Source organism: Grammomys surdaster, unplaced genomic scaffold (assembly GCF_004785775.1).
Source record: "Grammomys surdaster isolate TR1022 unplaced genomic scaffold, NIH_TR_1.0 165, whole genome shotgun sequence".
Classification (NCBI taxonomy): domain Eukaryota; kingdom Metazoa; phylum Chordata; class Mammalia; order Rodentia; family Muridae; genus Grammomys; species Grammomys surdaster.
Window position 1 is genome coordinate 6,975,957 of NW_021604613.1, and position 20,707 is coordinate 6,996,663.

A 20,707-nucleotide genomic window follows, 5' to 3' on the forward strand; every position below is an offset into this window, starting at 1 on the left:
GGGCTCTCAGGACCTCTCTGCCAAGCAGTATCTTAGGCTAGGAGGTGGCAATACTTGCCCCCAAACAGGGAGCAATCGGGACCCACTGGGACCCAGGAATTCACTCCTGGCCCGAAGCATGGGTTCCTTCCGGTCTGAGCCCGAGCACTCAGCAGATTCCTGGAGTCAGCACTACACTCAATCTCACAGAACCTAGAGGAAGTGGGGCTCTCTGTAGCTCTAACTCAAGCAGTATCTTAGGCTAGGAAGCAACAATACTTGCCCTAATCAGGGAGCAACTGGGACCCACTGAGACCTAAGAATCCACTCCTAACCCAGAGCCCGGGCCCCTTCCGGTTTCCACCTGAGCACGGAGCACATCGTGGGCCTCAGCTCTAACCTCAGCAGCAAAACCTATCCCAAACAGTTCTGACACAACCTAGATAATAGGAAAGACAGGCCCCAGTCAGAGACAGCACAGATAGCACAAAGCTGATCCAGATGGCAAAAGGCAAGTACAAGAACACAAGCACCAGCAACCCAAGGTACTTGCCATCATCCGAACCTAGTTCTCCCACATTAGAAAGTCCTGAACTCCCCATATCACCAGGAAAGCAAGAACCAGATCTAAAATCACTTCTAATGATGATGCTAGAGGACTATAAGAAAGAAATAAATAATACTATCAAAAAACTTGAGGAGAACACAGGAAAACTGGATGAAGTCCTTAAAGAAACACAAAAATCCTTTAAAGAATTACAAGAAAACACAAACAAACAGATGAAGGAATTGAACAAAATCATCCAGGACATAAAAATGGAAGTAGAAACAATAAAGAAATCACAAAGGGAGACTACCCTGGAGATAGAAAACCTAAGAAAGAAATCAGGAGTCATAGACACAAGCATAACCAACAGAATACAAGAGATAGAAGAAAGAATCTCAGGTGCAGAAGATACCTTAGAAAATATTGACACAACTGTCAAAGAAAACGCAAAATGCAAAAAGTTCTTAAAACAAAATATCCAGGAAATCCAGGACGCAATGAGAAGACCAAATCTAAGGATAATAGGAATAGATGAGAGTGAAGATTCCCAACTTAAAGGCCCAGGAAATATCTTCAACAAAATTATTGAGGAAAACTTCCCTAACCTAAAGAATGAGATGCCCATAATCACACAAGAAGCCTGCAGAACACCAAACAGACTGGATCAAAAAAGAAATACCTCCCATCACATAATAATCAAGACACAAAATGCACAAAACAATGAAAGAATTTTAAAAGCAGTAACGGAAAAAGGCCAAGTAACATATAAAGACAAACCTATCAGAATTACACCTGACTTCTCACCAGATACTATAAAAGACAGAAGATCCTGGACAAATATCATACAGACTCTAAGAGAACATAAATGCCAGCCCAAGCTACTTTACCCAGCAAAACTCTCAATTGCCATAGATGGAGAAACTAAGATATTCCATGACAAAACCGAATTTACATAGTATCTTCCCACAAATCCAGCTCTACAAAGGATAATAGCAGGAAAATTCCAATACAAGGAGGGCAATCATACCCTAGAAAGAGCAAGAAAAATAATCCTTTTCCATCAAACCCAAAAGAAGATAACCACACAAACGATGTCTCCACTATTAGCAAAAATGACAGGAAACAACAACACTCTCTCCTTAATATCTCTTAACATCAATGGACTCAATTTCCCAATAAAAAGGCATAGACTAACGGACTAGATACGCAAACAGGACCCAGCTTTTTGCTGCTTATAGGAAACCCACCTCAGTGACAAAGACAGACACTACCTTAGAGTAAAAGGTTGGAAAACAATTTTTCAAGCAAATGGCCCTAAGAAACAAGCGGGAGTAGCCATTTTAATACCGAATAAAATCAATATTCAATTTAAAGCTATCAAAAAGGATAAGGAAGGGCATTTCATACTTGTCAAAGAAAAAGTCAACCTACATGAACTCTCAATTCTGAATATCTATGCACCAAATACAAGAGCATCGACTTTCATAAAACAAACCTTACTAAAGCTCAAAACACACATTGCACCTCACACAATAATAGTGGGAGACTTCAACACCCCACTCTCAGCAATGGATAGATCATGGAAACAGAAACTAAATAGAGATACAGTGAAACTAACAGAAGTTATGAACCAAATGGACTTAACAGATATCTATAGAACATTTCACCCTAAAGCAAAAGAATATACCTTTTTCTCAGCACCTCATGGTACCTTCTCCAAAATAGACCATATAATTGGGCACAAGACAGGCCTCACCAGATATAAAAAAATTGAAATAATTCCCTGTATTCTATCAGATCACCATGGTCTGAGGCTGGTCTTCAAAAATGACAAAGACAATAGAAAGCCCACATTCACATGAAAACTGAACAACACCCTACTCCTTGATAATCAGGTAAGGGAAGAAATAAAGAAAGAAATTAAAAACATTTAGGATTTAATGAAAATGATGACACATCATACCAAAATCGATGGGATAAAATGAAAGCAGTGCTAAAAGGAAAATTCATAGTTCTAAGTGCCTACCAAAAAAAAAAAAAAAAAAAAAAAAACTGGAGGGAGCATATACTAGCAGCTTGACAATGCACCTGAAAGATCTAGAACAAAAAGAAGCTAATACACCCAAGAGGAGTAGATGGCAGGAAATAATCAAACTCAGGGCTGAAATCAACCAAATAGAAACAAAAAGAACTATCCAAAGAATCAATAAAACCAGGAGCTGGTTCTTTGAGAAAATCAACAAGATAGATCAACCCTTAGCTAGATTAATCAGAGGGCAGAGAGACAGTATCCAAATTAATAAAATCAGAACTGAAAAGGGTGACATAACAACAGAAACTGAGGAAATAAAAAAAATCATCAGATCCTACTACAAAAGCCTATACTCAACAAAATTTGGAAAATTTGGATGGACAATTTTCTAGACAAATACCAGTTACCAATGTTAAACCAGGACCAGATAAACCATCTAAACAGTTCCATAACCCCAAAAGTAATAGAAGCAGTCATTAAAAGTCTCCCTACAAAGAAAAGTCCGGGACCAGACGGTTTTAGTGCAGAATTCTATCAGACCTTCAAGGAAGACCTAATTCCAATTCTTCTCAAACTATTCCACAAAATAGAAACAGAAGGTACACTACCTAATTCACTCTATGAAGCCACAATTATGCTCATACCTAAATGACACAAAGACCCAACAAAGAAAGAGAACTTCAGGCCAATCTCCCTTATGAACATTGTTGCAAAATTACTCAATAAAATTCTAGCAAACCGAATCCAGGAACACATCAAAACAATTATCCATCACGATCAAGTAGGCTTTATCCCAGGAATGCAGGGTTGGTTCAATATTCAGAAATCCATCAATGTAATACGTTATATAAGCAAACTCAAAGAAAAAAACCACATGATCATCTCACTAGATGCTGAGAAAGCATTTGACAAAATTCAACACCCCTTCATGATAAAAGTCTTGGAAAGGTCAGGAATTCAAGGTCCATACCTAAACATAGTAAAAGCAATATACAGCAAACCAGTTGCCACCATCAAACTAAATGGAGAGAAACTTGAAACAATCCCACTAAAATCAGGGACTAGGCAAGGCTGCCCACTCTCCCCCTACTTATTTAATATAGTATTGGAAGTCCTAGCCAGAGCAATTAGGCAACACAAGGAGGTCAAAGGGATACAAATTGGAAAGGAAGAAGTCAAAATCTCACTATTTGCAGATGATATGATAGTATACTTAAGTGACCCCAAAACTTCCACCAGATAACTCCTAAACCTGATAAACAACTTTAGCAAAGTGGCTGGTTATAAAATCAACTCAAGCAAATCAGTAGCCTTCCTCTACTCAAAAGATAAACTGGCTGAGAAAGAAATTATGGAAATGACACCCTTCACAATAGTCACAGATAATATAAAATACCTTGGTGTGAACCTAACCAAGAAAGTAAAAGACCTGTATGACAAGAACTTCATGCTCCTGAAGAAAGAAATTGAAGCAGATCTCAGAAGATGGAAAGATCTCCCATGCTCATGGATTGGAAGGATTAATATAGTAAAAATGGCTATTTTGCCAAAAGCCATCTACAGACTTAATGCAATCCCCATCAAAATTCCCACTCAATTCTTCACAGAGATAGAAAGAACAATCTTAAAATTCATTTGGAATAACAAAAAAACCAGGATTGCAAAAACTATTCTCAGCAATAAAAGAACTTCTGGAGGAATCACCATCCCCGACTTCAAGCTGTACTACAAAGCAATAGTGATAAAAACTGCATGGTATTGGAACAGAGACAGGCAGGAGGATAAATGGAATAGAATAGAAGACCCAGAAATGAACCCCCATACCTATGGTCACTTGATCTTTGACAAAGGGGCTAAAACCACCGAGTGGAAAAAAGATAGCATTTTCAACAAATGCTGCTGGTCCAACTGGTGGTCAGCATGTAGAAAAATGCAAATTGATCCATACTTATCTCCTTGTACAAAGCTCAATTCCAAGTGGATTAAGGACCTCCACCTAAAACCAGCCACACTGAAATTAATAGAAGAGAAACTGGGGAAAAGCCTGGAAGACATAGGCACAGGGAAAAAGTTCCTGAATAGAATACCAATGGCCTGTGCTCTAAGACCAAGAATTGACAAATGGGACATCAGAAAGCTGCAAAGCTTCTGTAAAGCAAAGGACACAGTCAATAGGACAGAGCAGCAACCAACAGATTGGGAAAAGATCTTCACCAACCCTACATCTGATAAAGGGCTAATATCCAAGGTATACAAAGAACTGAAGAAATTAGACTCTAGACAATCAAAGAGCCCTATTAAAAAATGGAGCACAGAGCTGAATAAAGAATTCTCAACTGAGGAATCTCGAATGGTTGAGAAGCACCTAAAGAAGTGTTCAGCATCCCTAGTCATCAGGGAAATGCAAATGAAAACAACACTGAGATTCCAGCTCACACCAGTCAGAATGGCTAAGATCAAAAACACAGGTGACAGCACATGCTGGCGAGGATGTGGAGAAAGAGGAACACTCCTCCATTGTTGGTGGGATTGTAAACTGTTACAACCCCTATGGAAGGCAATCTGGTGGTATCTCAGAAAATTGAACATAGTGTTACCTCAGGACCCAGCTATACCACTCCTGGGCATATACCCAAAAGACCTTTCAACATACAACAGGGATACATGCTCCACCATGTTCATAGCAGCCTTATTTATAATAGCCAGAAGTTGGAAAGAACCCAGATGCCCTTCAACAGAAGAATGGATGCAGAAAATGTGGTACATTCATACAATGGAGTACTACTCAGCTATTAAAAATAATGAGTTCATGAAATTCCTAGGCAAATGGATGGAGCTGGAAAATATCATCTTGAATGAAGTGACCCAATCTCAAAAGAACATACATGGTATGCACTCACTAAGTGGATATTATCCCAAAAGCTCACAATTTCTAAGAAACTACATATAGACCACATAAAACTCACATAGAAGAAGGAAGACCGAAGTGTGGATGCTTTGGTCCTTTCTAGGAGTATCAAAAGTTTCAACCAGAGCTCCCAAAGTCTAAACTGCCAGCCAGAGAGCACAAAGGGAGGGACTCATGCACCTGTATAGGGAATTGAGGGTGACCTTTTTAGACTTCAGTGAAAGTGGAGGGCCATGGTCCCCAAAAGTTTGGATCCCCTACTGTGTTCGAGAGCAGGGAGATGGGACTGGGAGGATGTTTGGAGCACACCCTCACAAAAATTAAGAGGAGGGGGTATGGGATAAGGGGTTTTGGGGGAGAATGGGAGAGGAGATAACATTGAAAGGTAAATACGTATAAAATCCAATAAAAAAACCCACACAGATAAAGGCTCTAAAAAAAAAAGAGAGGGAGAGAGTTTACTTATTTTAAATTAATTTCAAAAGTCTCTAGGAGTTGCTAATTGACTAAGATCTTATTTTAAGCTCTCCACAAAAGAATTTAAGTCTCTGTTCAATATTCTCAAGAGAGAGATAAACCCTAATTTTCCTCAACAATTAATTGACAAAAGAGAGGTAATCTCACAAAAAGTAGAGGAAGCTATTACTAATCGATGTATTGTATAGTCTGATTAGTTGTCAGTGGTGCTATAAAAGTCCTTTGACAAAAGATTATTAACATAGATTTATATATCCTTAAATAGGGTCTTCATGACACTCTGAGTGTGGAAGGAGCAACTGTTGGCGCTTCTGCCCTGATTTTACAAGAACTCTGAAAAATTGGTTTTAAAAACAAAAGAGGGGAATGGTACCCCTTCAGAAGGAGTTCCCCTGAAATACTCTCCATCATGCCTTGTTCACTTTTATCTCTCTAAAGCTGAAAGCTCATGGCAAATCTGCAGCTGACTGCTTCTGGCACCACCAAGACCAACAAAACTTTGCCACAGATATGGGGAAGGACCCTCTTACCCTTAAAGGGAATGGCCCAGACCCAGTTCCCTTATGGGGCCGAGGACTGATATGCCTGTCTGATACCACAGAAGGCACAGCTAACCGGCTACCAAAAAGATTAATGAAAAATATATGTGGCCCGCTTGTAATTGTCTCGCCAGCAAGACGCATGCAGGCATCAGGATCCTTCCACAGCAAATGTTTATTCCAATGAAAAGGAGGAAAGACCCCGGGCCTGGAAAAGGCACTGTTTATATACCCTTGGGGCGGCGTGTTCACTTCTGATGGGCTGCTTACTCACTACCCGCCAAAACGCCCCGGGATGGGCTGTGACTTAGCACACTTTTACCATAGCACATGCACGGTTTACTTGTTTACTTGGAGGAGCACCAGATGCCAGTGCCATCTTGTAATGGCGAATGCTGTCACCACAAGCCGCGGCTTTCCACATCTCCCCCTTTTTGTTTTAATAAGATGGAACTGTCCTTAGCCTATCTAGCATGGTACCAGCAGGTTTCATTGGTACAATTCTTAAAGGTGGAATTTGATAAAATAAACAAAAATACTAGGAACCCAAAGCTGGAGGATCCAAATAAGGATCTGCATATGAGTCTTTTGGGGGGTCATCTTCAGATGCCACGAGTCGTCGCGTCAGTCGCTCTGGTAGCCAAAATGGATTGTCTTCTTCCTGCAGAAAAACACAAACCACTCCCCTGGATCTTATTAAAATAGGATCCGGGCCTTTCCATTGTCCGGTCAAGACATCCTTCCATTTGACCATCTCTTTTGGCCTGTCAGGCTCTAAACAGTGACGGTCAGCTGCCATGTGGCCTTGACTGTCCAGATTTTAAAAATTAAGGGTAAAAAGTGCTATAGAAACGGTGACTCGTGGCACTGAGGGGAGAGCCTCCTCGACTCCCCCTTTTTGTTTTATTAGATAAGACTTAAGAGTGTGATGAGCCTGTTCTATAATGTCTTGTCCTTGAGCGTTATAAGGGAGACCCGTCAGATGGGTCACCTCCATTTGGCGACAAAATTGTCCAGACTTTTGAGAAGTGTAAGCTTGTTAAATTAAACTGTGTTTGTATTGCCAAAGGGCTGTTGTGAGCACATGAGTAGCAATAATGCAAACAGACAACAAATGATCACAGTCTATATACTGTATCTGTTGATAACTAACAGCTTACTCTACTCTCAGCAAAGCTGTTCCTCCTTCATCAGTTAATTGTCAAGGGGAATTAGGACTTGCATCTCCCTTGAGAATACTAAACAGAGGTTTATGTTCTCCTATGGTAAGCTGAAGATGAGGTTTTAGCCAATTAATATCTGTTAACAACTTTTGAGAAGCATTAAAAGTAAACCATTTTTTTGTATGTACACCTCCAAGCCAGAAGATGGCACTAGATCCCACTACAAATGGTTGTGAGCCACCATGTGGTTGTTGGGAATCGAACTCTAATATTTTTAGTTGTGAGTCTAGCCTTTAACGGCGAAACCATCTCTCTAGCCCCAATTATCCATTCTTATTGGAATTTTCTGTGTCACAATCTGCTTAAGATATAACTAAGTTCCCAAATACTGAAAAGATATTGTCTTTGAATCTTTTCTGGAGTGATAAGCACTCTAAAATTTAAAGCTCATTGTATTAGGGCAAAGGCGTACAGAAAAACTCCTTTAGAGAGATCAGCTAACAAAATATACAATGAATAATATACACTGAGAGATTTAAATGTTTAACTTTTGTATTAAAGCAACAACAAATTTTTTTTAGGCCATTAATCATTCTTTGAGGCAAGCTTTTTTAATGAATGGCTTCATGGGCTCTCAAAAATCACAAGCAAATTCACTTAATGCAAACCTCTCACCTTTACCAGGAGGTAAAGGAACTGTATAAAACAATCTTCTAAATCTATAATAATTTTATATGCATTTACTTGAATGGCAGCTGGAGTAGGCAAGTCAGGCTGCAGTGTCCCATTAGTTTTATAAATCTTAAGTTTGAACTTGTTTTGGATTAATTGAATAACCAATTTCTTTTAGCTGAGTGAGAATATCAGATAAAAGCCAATCTTGTCTTCTCTTACTCTAGAGCAATTCTTTTGTTAACAGGCACAGCTATAATCCCATGGAGGGAAACAGGCACAATTTTAATTCCTCCAGCATAATCATTATCTCTAACTCCTGGCCCATAAACTGTTTTGAATTTCTTTTGAGTCTGAGGCTGACACCTCCCTAAGGAACAAACAAGGCAATAAACAAATTCTAGAAAACACCCTTCTAGAGGCAGGTCAGGACAAAATGAATGTCTGAAATACAAGCTCATGCCTTGACCACTCTGTATATAGCCTTAATATAAATGTAAATGTTTTTAATCTTGGCCTATATCCTGAGGCCTGGCCCAAAGATTATCCTTCCTGCACCAAGGACAAGTTTCTGTCAAGTAACCTTGGTCACCTGACTGTTGTTCAAGCCTTTGTTCTAGGGACAGTCATTTTTAAAAACTATCTAAATTTCTACATATAAAACATCTTTTACCTTTACGGTTCTGTGTAAGCTATGGCCAGACCCTGATTGTATGAGGGCACAATTTCATCGCAAAGACGAATGTATCTAAGTCTGTTTGTATGGTCTGAGAGCTGTGTAGGCAGTTCAACCTGATTAGCATCACACTGACCTTCTCCTACAAGCATGTTAAGATCCCAGTCTGCATTGTCTTTCTGAGCATTCATCATGGCACTATGATTTTTACTAGTGTTACTCCAATCTGAGCTCCAAATCAAGTAATCTTCTCCTGACAAAATAGGCAACTCTCTTCTATCCTCTTCTCAACCATAAACATGGATGAGTCAAAGAATTCCAAACTCACAATTGAACTGCCAACTGTAGCCAATGGAATACTGGCAGTTTAACTATAATTTTGAGTTTCTTTTGCAACATTAGAGTATAACCATAATTTTGAGAAGCAAAACCAGAAGCAATGTAAAAATCTATTTTTTCTAAAATCAACACCAAGTAGATTACCTTCATGTTACAAAGTTTTGTTGCCAATTCTTATATGAATGCATGAAGCAGCTTTTAATCTCATTGAAGAGATTCTGTTTTAAAATCTTACTTTTTATACACCTGGTTTCTGAATGACTCTAACCCTGAGTTAGTTTTACGCCAACTTTCCGTTACCAAAGTTGTAAATTTCTAATCACACCCAATAATTTAAGCCAATAATCTATAACCAAGACATGTAGAACATTTTCATACTTTTAAAACCAATTAGAAACAAAATGAAATGGCTACATATCTTATTTTTAGATCAAACAAAATTTGTTGCTTTTTCTAGCTGTAATTTCAAGAGAAAAGCACCTTGTCACCGAGATTTTTCTAGGACAAAACAACTCTTAGCTTCCTTATAAAACCCAAAAAGCTACTGGTCTCTTTTAAAAGCAGCTTATGCCAACATCAATTCCTTGAAAGGCTTTTTCAGCTCAGCTCAACTCTTAGCTACAGGTGTAGGGTAGCTTATTAGCCTCTGCTGTGTATATTAAGACTGTCTTTAAAACAAAGTTAAACTAGACCAAGGGTTGGATCAAGCAGTTTTAACGATCTTTTCTTTTGAACATGCAACATAGAACATACATTTAGACAATGAAACAAAGAACAAACAATTGACACACGTGGACATTGGCACGCCAAGGACAGACAACAAAGAAGGACATCTAGGAGCTAAATAAAGAGAAATTCAGGACGTCTCCCGAATTTCTTTCTTTTTCTAGATGAGCTCTGAAATAGCCTTTTCATTCCTTTTTGTTGACACAGCTCAGAGAGAGGACAACTGTTTTTCTAAAACCCTTTCTCTCTCTCTCATATTCAAGATGTAACTTTTTATCTCGTTCATTGGAGATGTAGCAGGCAGCTATTGTAGCACCTCAGTACCCTGTTTTCTTAGTTTTCCAATTCTTTCTAACCCTGTTCTTTCCTTTCTGGTATCTTTCCTCCTCATCTGTCTCTTCGTCTAAGTCCTCCAACTCGGAGGAAGTTAGCTCCTCCGACTCAGAGCTACCCAGCCCCGAGGCCTCCAGTTCCTTTACCGGATAAAGAGGTTTCTTTCTGAGGCTTCTTTTCCCTTCATCTCTCCCAAGGGCGTCTTTCCCCTTACCTCTTACTTCCGCGGACTGAACGTCTTTGGAAGGGTCTGTTTCCTTAGGCATGTCTTCTTTCTGAGCTCCCTTTTTTTTCTGAGCTCCTAAGCGCTTATCCTGTTCTGTTTCTGACAAGCTGCCCTGTAATTCGTCTAGCACTTCCTGGCCCACCGATACAGTCGAGCGGCTTTTCTCATCCTGCAAAACCAGAAGGAAGAGAACGAGTGCCGCCTGGGGAGGAAGACGAAATAGATCAAGGCGACTAGCTGTGGCCCGTGTGTAATTGTCTCGCCAGCAAGACGCACTCGGGCATCAGGATCCTTCCGCAGCAAACGTTTATTCCAATGAAAAGGAGGAAAGACCCCGGGCCCAGAAAAGGCACTGTTTATATACCCTTGGAGTGGCGTGTTCACTTCTGATTGGCTGCTTACTCGTTACCTGCCAAAACGCCCCGGGATGGGCTGTGACTTAGCACGCTTTTACAATAGCACATGCATGGTTTACTTGTTTACTTGGAGGAGCACCAGATGCCAGTGCCATCTTGTAATGGCGAATGCTGTCACCACAAGCCGTGGCTTTCCATAAATATAGATACCCCCACAAAGCCAGGCCCAAACATAAATACGATGAATAACAATTTACATCCAGGGAAGAGAAATCTCTCTGAGAATCCCCTTCTTTTTCCCTTCCAGGTAAAAATGAATCACCCGTGATGTCTGCTGTTAGAAGTTCTAATCCAGATGTTGGCCTCCGAACTTATACTACTCAGACCTTTGAAGGGCCACTGACAAGAACATCAAACAACTAGAGACTGACATCGTAATCTGAAGTAATCCCTCCTTTCGCTGTCTGAAGAGACCTCCTAAAATTGCAAAGATCCTTATTGGACTTGATTTACTCTAGTACAATAGAAAAGGCTGTGTACAGCTCTTGATTGTGTACAACCCTCAAAGAAGAAGGTTGTCTTTACATAGACAAGACAAGGAGGGTTAAAAAGAGCATGAAATAGGTAGTGAAGGCCCTGAGAAAAATCAGAGAGAGAAAGAGACAGATGAATGCTGGTACAAGAATTGGTTTGCAGCCTCTCCAAGGTTGTCAACCCTATTTCCTTCCATCTTGGGACCATTATTTGGGTTCTTTTTGCTTTTTTCTGCTGGTCCCTGGGCCGCAAATAGGTGGACTAACTCTGTGATACAACAGATAAATAATGTGGTAGCAAAGCCTATTCAGTAATATTATCATAAGTTAGCTATGGAGGACCACGAGACTCAAGATGAGGTTGTTACTTTATACAGGATGCTCCCAAAACCCATCTCCACCCAACCTAAAAGGGGGGACTTCTGCCCCTAGACCAAGCAGAGAGAGGCCACCCAGAACCCCCTCTGACAGGTGATCTGAATTCTTTCTTAGGCTGCGAGGCTAAGCACTGCAAGGGAATATAAATAAAAGATAAAAATATCTATCTGGGTTCCCTGAGATACAAGCCTGACTGCATAGGGGTTGATGTCAAAAGTATCTCCTCTCAAGGAAAAAGACATTGGGACGGGTATGGCCCTCATGCCTCACTGGACAAGGACATGGGGACTGGAGCCATTACAAGGTCCCCTTCAAGTACTGGAGGTCAGGCCTCTATCCCTGCCTTTGCAAGTTTAGAATTGCCACAGCCCTTCTATACTTAGAGAAGGGAGGAGATCAGGGGCAGTCCTGCTTACACACTGAATGTCTAAAATCATCCATAGGCCTAAAATCAGCAATAGGCCTGTCATACATGTATACAAACACCAAGTCTTGGGTCTCAGTGGAAAAACATTGAAACAGATGGCTATAAGCTAATGTCAACAGGCAGCTTTTGTGGAAATTTATAAGCCTGAGTAGTCAGTCATAGACCTTGTAAATAGGTAGCCTTGGCAGACAATACCAACTTAGGTAAGAACAAGAGAGTCATAGGCAGAGTCATAGTGAATTGTCCCCTGAACCTTTACCTAGCCGATACCCGGTTCTGAAGATATCTGTATTCCCCCTGAACACCCACACTCCAGTGTCATTCCCTTCCCCATATCCTGCCTTTCTCTGTTTATAACCCCTGTGTGAATTAATTACGATTTGAGGGAAAAAAAAAGCAATGTAATCATGAGGTTATTGTGATGTTTAAATATGTCTTATATAATAAAACTATTTTTAAACCTCTTAAAAAAATATCTGTAACTCCAGCAAAAAAAAAAAAAAAGTCAATGTTTGATTCTCCAACAAGTCTAAATTTTTTTCAAATTTTAGTATAAAACATTTTTAGTACATGTTTTATGTGAATCTGTTGAGAATTGTTCAGGCCCTGTCCCTTGGTAAGGTTTGATTGTGTATTTCAGATTGTGAGCTCTTACAAAGCTTACAAATTATAACTACTAACTTAGTTGACTTCATTTAAATTACTATCATTGCAACACTGGAAAGGGACGTTGAGAAGTCATTCAAGCATCTATCTCAACACCTAACTTCACTGTCCCTGACAAAAGTGCATGCATTCTACTTTCAGGACTATGTCATAAAGGAAATTCTCATAAATTAATGACAAACATAGTTCTAGAAAGCAGAGCACTAAAGATGTCACTCTTGACTTAACCAATCAAATTATTACTGATCCCACCTGCACCTCTCTGACTCTACCTGCTTCTTCTTTGCAAATCAGAATTATCATACACTTTTGAAGATATACACATGTCTCCTCATAGTTTTTTCCCTAACCAAAAGTCACAGAAGAGCCCAGGCAAACACAGTGGCATAGAAGGTAAGTGAGCTTTGAGTAAACAATAACTCTAATGCCAAGTTATTCCTTCAAATAGAAGTCTGTAAAGGCTGCAGCATGTGGGCATATACAGATGCATTCTGCTACACGTGAGCAAACACTGATAAAGACTTTCCCTCCTGTAAGTTTATGTGGTCTTTCCCTGTGGCCTTCTCCTGCTGCACACATCACTCATTAGATTATAAAAACCATTAATGTCAAGGAGCAGAACAAAATGAATTCACTAAGGAACTGCTATTAGCATATCAAGCAGCTATTTCTCACTAAATATTCTTGACAGCTCTCATTACAGTTGATGGATGAGCTTTATATGTAGTAGTAGTTTTCGAGGAAAATAAAATCCTTAAGTGCACTGTCATGCGTGGCTGAGGAACTGGATAGCTTTGTTCGGCAGTTTATACTTCTGATTTTAATGAAAAATGTTATAAAACACACAGGTAAGTTAATGCCAGAGTCAAAATTTTGTTAGACCCTGAAAGTATAATTTATGATCTAATATCCCAAGAGTTAAGATACATTATGGCTAGTTTTCCAAATAATCTACTAACAAGAATACACCATAAACTGATTGCATCATTATATGGAGAACTCCACACAAACAAGGGAAATAAAATGCAAAAATATTATGTTAACTGCTTTAAAAATACCATAAGCCTTAAGAGATATCAAATGAGAAAGGAAATAATAATCTTAAAAGAAATTTGTAGGTTCGAAGAACGTAAATATGTTATAAAAAATTAAGTATCTTCAAAACCACACTTCAAAACCTAGAGCAAAATTTAACCTAGACTGCAGATTTATTTTGTCTTTACAGTGTATTTTCAACCATTAAATTAATATTACCATTTAAAAAGTAAAGGAAGGCTAGGAAGATATCAGGAGAAAAAGTCATTACTGTGTACACTTTACATCCTGGGTTCAGATGCCCAGAACCCAGGAGTAAAGAAAATAGAAACATTAGAATTAATTTCTCCTTTTGAATTAACTTTCTTATCTCCATAAATAAAAATGTAAATATAATTTGCTTATTTTCTTTGGAAAATTGTCAGGAGTAAATTATTTAGGGATAGTATCTAATACTTTATGAATTACTTTCATTTTTACTTTTTTTCATTTCCAACTGCATAACTCAGAATATTTAGTGATTTCCAGTTTTCATATTAAAAATCCAATAATGAATTGGTGTATTATATAATAAAAGTAGCTTCTATTACCCAGTATCTGAACATCTAGGATTAATTTTATTTGTGTAACCAACAGAATATTAATTATTTTGATATTTTACTCAAATTTGATGATCTTCATTTGTGACTTCATCTTATACTAACAATAACCTGACACACTTACCCTCCTGTCTGACATTCATAGAGCTGCTTTTTACTCTGTGTATGATTTTCCTCTTAGTTTCTTTTTTGCTGAAACTTTCTCACAAATGCAATCCTTCATTATTCATTCATCAAGTGCAAATGAATGACATGCAGATGACAAGAGAGGAGTTAAAAACACACTTGAGATATTCTTCCTGCTCCCGGGAACATGACATGTGCACACAGGTTACTCTAATGCGAGACCTAAACCATTAAAGGCATGAGAGGAGTCTAGGAGTTCATTCAGGGAGGAATCAGTTCAGACAGCAGGAAGTTGGATCACAGCAGGTGTTCTTCTGCTTCATTCAAAGGCTCTGTTCTTCTGTGACCCTACAAAATCCCTCTTCTGTGTGGGCTTCACTCCTCTGTGCCTTGAAATAGGAATTCTACCAGTGTGCCTAGTTGAGGTTACTAAAAGAAAATATTGGATGTAAACATACAAATCTTACCGTAGTTCTCATTTTGAACAAGGCTGTATTATTTTTATTTAAATAATTTATTTTTTCTCAAATCGTAATTGATTCACACAGAGGTTATAAACACAGAAAGGCAGGATGTGGGGAAGGGGATGACACTGGAGTGTGGGTGTTCAGGAGAAATACAGATATCTTTCAGAACGGGGTATCAGCTGGGTGAAGGTTCAGGGGACAAATCACTATGACTCTGCCTATGACTCTCTTGTTCTTACCTAAGTAAGATTTCTTCAGACTAGTGATGTCAGTCTCTAGCTGTTTGATGTTCTTGTCAGTGACCCTTCAAAGGTCTGAGTAATATAAGTTTGGAGGCCAACATCTGGATTAGAACTTCTAACAGCAGACATCAAGGGTGATTCATTTTTACCTAGAAAGGAAAAAGAAGGGAATTCTCAGGACTGTATTTTTCTTAAATGAGAAATATTTGTATGGACTTCCTGTTAATATAGAATTAGGTAAAAGTTCTGGACAAGCAATATGTCTCAGTTTCCCTATCAAATGTTACATGAAATTTATTAGTCTTCTTTTCCAACATGTACAAAACGTAACCAAGAAGTTAAACATCATGCTGCAAGCTGAACCTGTTGAGCCCTGGCCGGCATCCTGGCTGCTTGGAAAGTAGGCAAGTAGGGTCACAGGTTTGAGGTCTGAGAATTATAGTGTATTCCAGGCTATTGCCAGCAAATAAGAAAAATTACACTTATCTCCTTTTTATTTCTTTTTCTTTTCTTGTTTTTTTTTAATGCTTACAGATGCATGGTGAATTTTTACAGCTGTCCTTTCCTGAGAGTTGCTTTCATTAAATTCATGGATAACATCAGATGATCTCTATATACTAGACACGACTAGGAGAAAAGATGTGAAGATGCTTGGGACCATCTGTTGTTTTTCTTGGTGCTGACAGTTCTAAAAATCCCCACTTGACAGGCCTTGACCTGTGGATTTCTCAATGTCACACACATGTGCATGCCGTTGGTGGAGTGTAGGTGACCATGTTGTGAGCATGGAGAGCTTCTCAGATGCTTCATCATCAATTTCTACTGGAACAATTCATTGGAGTTTAAGGTCCAAAGGCTTTGGTAGTGATTCAAGTTTGACTTTCTTCAATGCACATCATCAGTTTGTGACTCTCTCCAATGTATGCCAGTTTGCTGTCATTTCATTGTCCACAAAGACTTGATGGTGTTTCTTAAGAGAAAGTGAAAATGAAATGATTGTTCATAAGAACATGTCTCTGTGATGTGCTGATCCTAACTGAGCAGCTTGAAATCAGTAGAAGTGTTATATCTGTATTCTGGATCCTTGCAAGTTCTACCAACAGAATTCTGTCAAGAAAAGTTGATTTTAAAATGTTATATTCTGGAAGTCTAAACAAAGGAAAAAGAGAGTCCATGAAGACAGGAGGAATATAGTGTGTTTGAGGCTATCTGTATAGTGAGTTTGGGTCTTAAGAAAATGGAGGGGGCAATATTTTTAAGATACTGGATTAAGGTAATCATATTTATAATTGCTATATAAAACAAAATACTTGACAGTAATTTGCTATAAAATGTTGGATTTTCCTTGCTTTAACGGATTTTAAAGACAACTTGATGGACTCTTTTCACCTGAGCAATTTCAAATGTCCTCAGTACTTTTGCTTTTTATGCTTCAGAATCCATGGCAAACTTATTTGCCAACTTAATAAAAATAAAGCAAGGAAAATAAACCAGTGGGAAGATTTTTAGCTTAATGCAATATGTTTAAAGCATTATATCAGCAGTTGCCATGCACATGTGGTGGCTTATTCAGCTGTGCTCACAAATCTTAAGAGTCTAGGAAACTGAAAAGAAATTGTATACTGCTGGTAGTTATCTATACACAGATAAATGAGCTTCTCTCTCTCTCTCTCTCTCTCTCTCTCTCTCTGTAAACTAATCACTCTGGAACTGATTGCTGGAACATGTAGTCTATAGGTAATTCACTCACTTATACATAACTTTTCCTGTGGTTTGGGTAATAATTTCATTCCATGTCTTATAGATGTCACCAATACCTGTTATTGTACCCTGAAACAAGTATGTGCCCAATACTGGGTAGTGATAATAACAGATAAAAATTAGCTCACCCTGTCTTGTTCTTAAAGCCAATCTAAAGCACTGGCAGGCGAAATGAAATCTCAAGAAGAACTGTAGCAATATTTCCACACCATTTTATTGACAATGAAGCACACCAATCTGTTTAATAGACTCCCTCTCCTAACCCTTAACCTCACATTGTCTTTCTTCTTTTGGTATTAACATTATGTCAATAGATTTTCACTTTATTTCCTATAGGTAGTGCAATATCAATAATATGCATGGCTGCGATTGTACAAGAAGAGAGTAGAGTATAATTGTCTCTGATTAGGACACAGAATTGTGTCACATTGGCTGAAGAAATATAAATATGTTTCTAAATCCTTAAACTTCATTACCTACAAAGCTGTTCTTCTCATTAAACTCAGTGATATAATGTGATTTATCTAAAGTGTCTGGTGCTAAATGTATCATATGCTAAACTAATACTCTTTCTTTTTAATCTTCCTTCTAATGACTGACCCCCAATATAGAAATGTTAAAATAATATACATACGTATGTATGCTCAATAATGAATGAATAGATTTCAAAGTCACTCACTATCCTTACATTGAATGTTCAACCTGCTCAAAACTCTTATTCTATGTGTTATAACTTAGAACAGCGAAAAATCTGTGACATGTGACCTGCCTCAGTCTAACCCCCATTTTGTATCTCAACCAACTGAGTGTTCTTAATATTTCTTCCACCTCCTTACTCCTGCAACCTCACAGTTTAGATGCAATTTTCTACAACTCTGAAAATAATCAGTCAGACAGCATAACTCTTGAGATAAAAAAACATATATTTTGTTTGCTCAGATCATTTGTAATATCCAAGTTTATTTAATGAACACATAATGATTATTATATAATTCGATATGTATGTATAATGAAACATGTTTCTATCCTAATTAAAGAAGCTAAAGTTTTTATTCTGTGGGTCATAATGTTTAATCATTTTTCAAAGATAAAATTTTGACATTCAATTAAGGAAAGTAAAACAGACACAAAAGCATATAATAAATTCAGTAGCTATTTTTCCTAACCAAATCATGATATCAAATTTCACATGGGACATATGTCTATAACAGAGACACAAATACATAAATGTACAGTGCATTTTCTAGTGCTTTCAGATCAAAGAATGTATTGGACAACCAAAGAGGTCCCAGTCTTTTCAAGTTTAGCTGAATTTAACTAGATCTGCTTTCTTCTGGTTCTTTATTTAAAGACTTCTCTCAAGCCTGGTCCTCTAAGGCAGACTTGTATGAGGTTCATGGGGTATCAGTACATTAGTCTCAATCTCCTCTGAGATACCATTATATTCATTTTAGCTCCATAGCAACTCTCTCCTGTGTGCCTAAGACACCAAGTAACTATCACTTACTGAGCTATTAGAATAAAGGCTTTCCAACATCCTCCAGTGCAGACCTGGAAAGAAGCCCAGAAGGCTGGAGGGCTTACCTGTCTGACTAAGTCCTACAATCTATCAATTAAGCAGAGTGTTTTATGTCACTAATGCTCAGTGGAATTTAATTCTTCTGTCTAGCTTCTCTATACTGCAGTCTGTATCTTCTGGTTTCTTGCTACTAAGGCCATTTGTTGCTGGGTTGTCTGTTTCTTCCCCTTGAGTAGTGCTATAATTAATGGATTCTATTGTTTCCCAGAGTCACTGTGTTGATTGACACTTAATCATTTTTACTGTGAGTTCTAAGGATAAAAAAGATCTAGAAATGTTATTAAATTTCTATGACTCTAGACTACTGCAGAGTGTCACAAACAGTTTGAGAAGTTTAATGACAGCAGGTGGTGCATATCTTTATAGTAACTAGAAGGCAAAGGCAAATATTTCAGGAATTAATTCATCTGAAGGCTGCATACAAAGAACACTCAGGAACTTTTCAAATACAATTGCACAAATATTATTCAGATCAAATTTTGTCACAGGCAAGAACATGAAAGAAGGTATGAAAATGCTGTTTGAATAACAGCTTCCCCAAGAAAATCATCACTGCATTGATGTGCAGAAGGACTTGGGACATGGCTACAAAAATACCTGGAAACAAAATTAAATGTAAATAATCAGAATTCCATCAAACTAAGAAGTTTCTGTGTAATGTAGGAAGAAAGCAATTCACTGAAGAGACAGTATGTGGAAGAATTCTTAGAAACAGTGTATATAACAAGGGGTTATTATCCAAAATACACAACAACTCAGACAATTCAATAGGGGAAAGAAAATATTCTGATTTAAAACAGGACAATGATTAGAATAGATGTCTCATTAAAAAGACATGAAGACATGACATGTGAAACACATAATATAACATGGAAATTTAAAACAAAATCACCACAAGACACCTTCAGCACAGCTGTTACCAAGGACAAAACATAAGAAGTGGGGGAGAGGCATTCAGAACAAACCCCTTCAGATGTTGATGCTCTCCAGTTCCTTGCATTCTCAATAGCCAAGATACAGAATCAATCTAAGTATATTCTAATAGACAAATGCTTTTTAAAAATTGTTGTACTGTCTGAAACAGAGGTTAGAATAATGTTTACCAGAGTCTGGAGTAAAAATGGATTATGAAAATGGGAATCTTGGCACACACACACACACACACACACACATATACACACACAGTATATAAATATATGTATATATATATATATATATATATATATATATACACTTGTAAAAGAACTAACGTCAAAAAATTCTATTATGAAACACTTCAACATGGGCATAAAATATTTTATTCTTGAAAATCCTGATAAATTGCAAGTAAATTTTTCATAGCACAAAATATAAACTATGCAGTATAATTCACATTAATTAGCTCCATTTTAATAGTTCACAATGTACAAATACGTTAAAACAACATATATTAAATACATTTTCATCAAGTAAAATCTTAATTTAGAAATATCTAATGTATGAATATTTGATAGTTTTATTAGTCGTATGTATGTATGTATGTATGTATGTATATGGTAATCTATTCTATTAGAATGGCATAATAGCATACAGGACAGATATTGCAACACTGGCTGTTTCACAACAGAAAAGAATTCCTGAGTTCTTCAGTGTACAAGGCTGAATGTCTCAGAGCCTTGATTTGATGCTGGAGTTCTGGAAGACTTCTGGAGAGCTGTTGCTGTCCAATCTATATTGGAATCATAATGAAGTAACTTCTAATACAGGCAAAAAGACTATTAAACAAGATAGATGAACCCATTCCCCTCAAAGAACATCCCAAAAATGTGATTGCACTAGCTCTAGGTATATGGCTAGGTATTCAATATCAGGCACTGAGTGGGTTCTTAGTATAATTAGAGAGCTATTGGTTACTGTCAAGGTATACATGCCACTGCTGTAT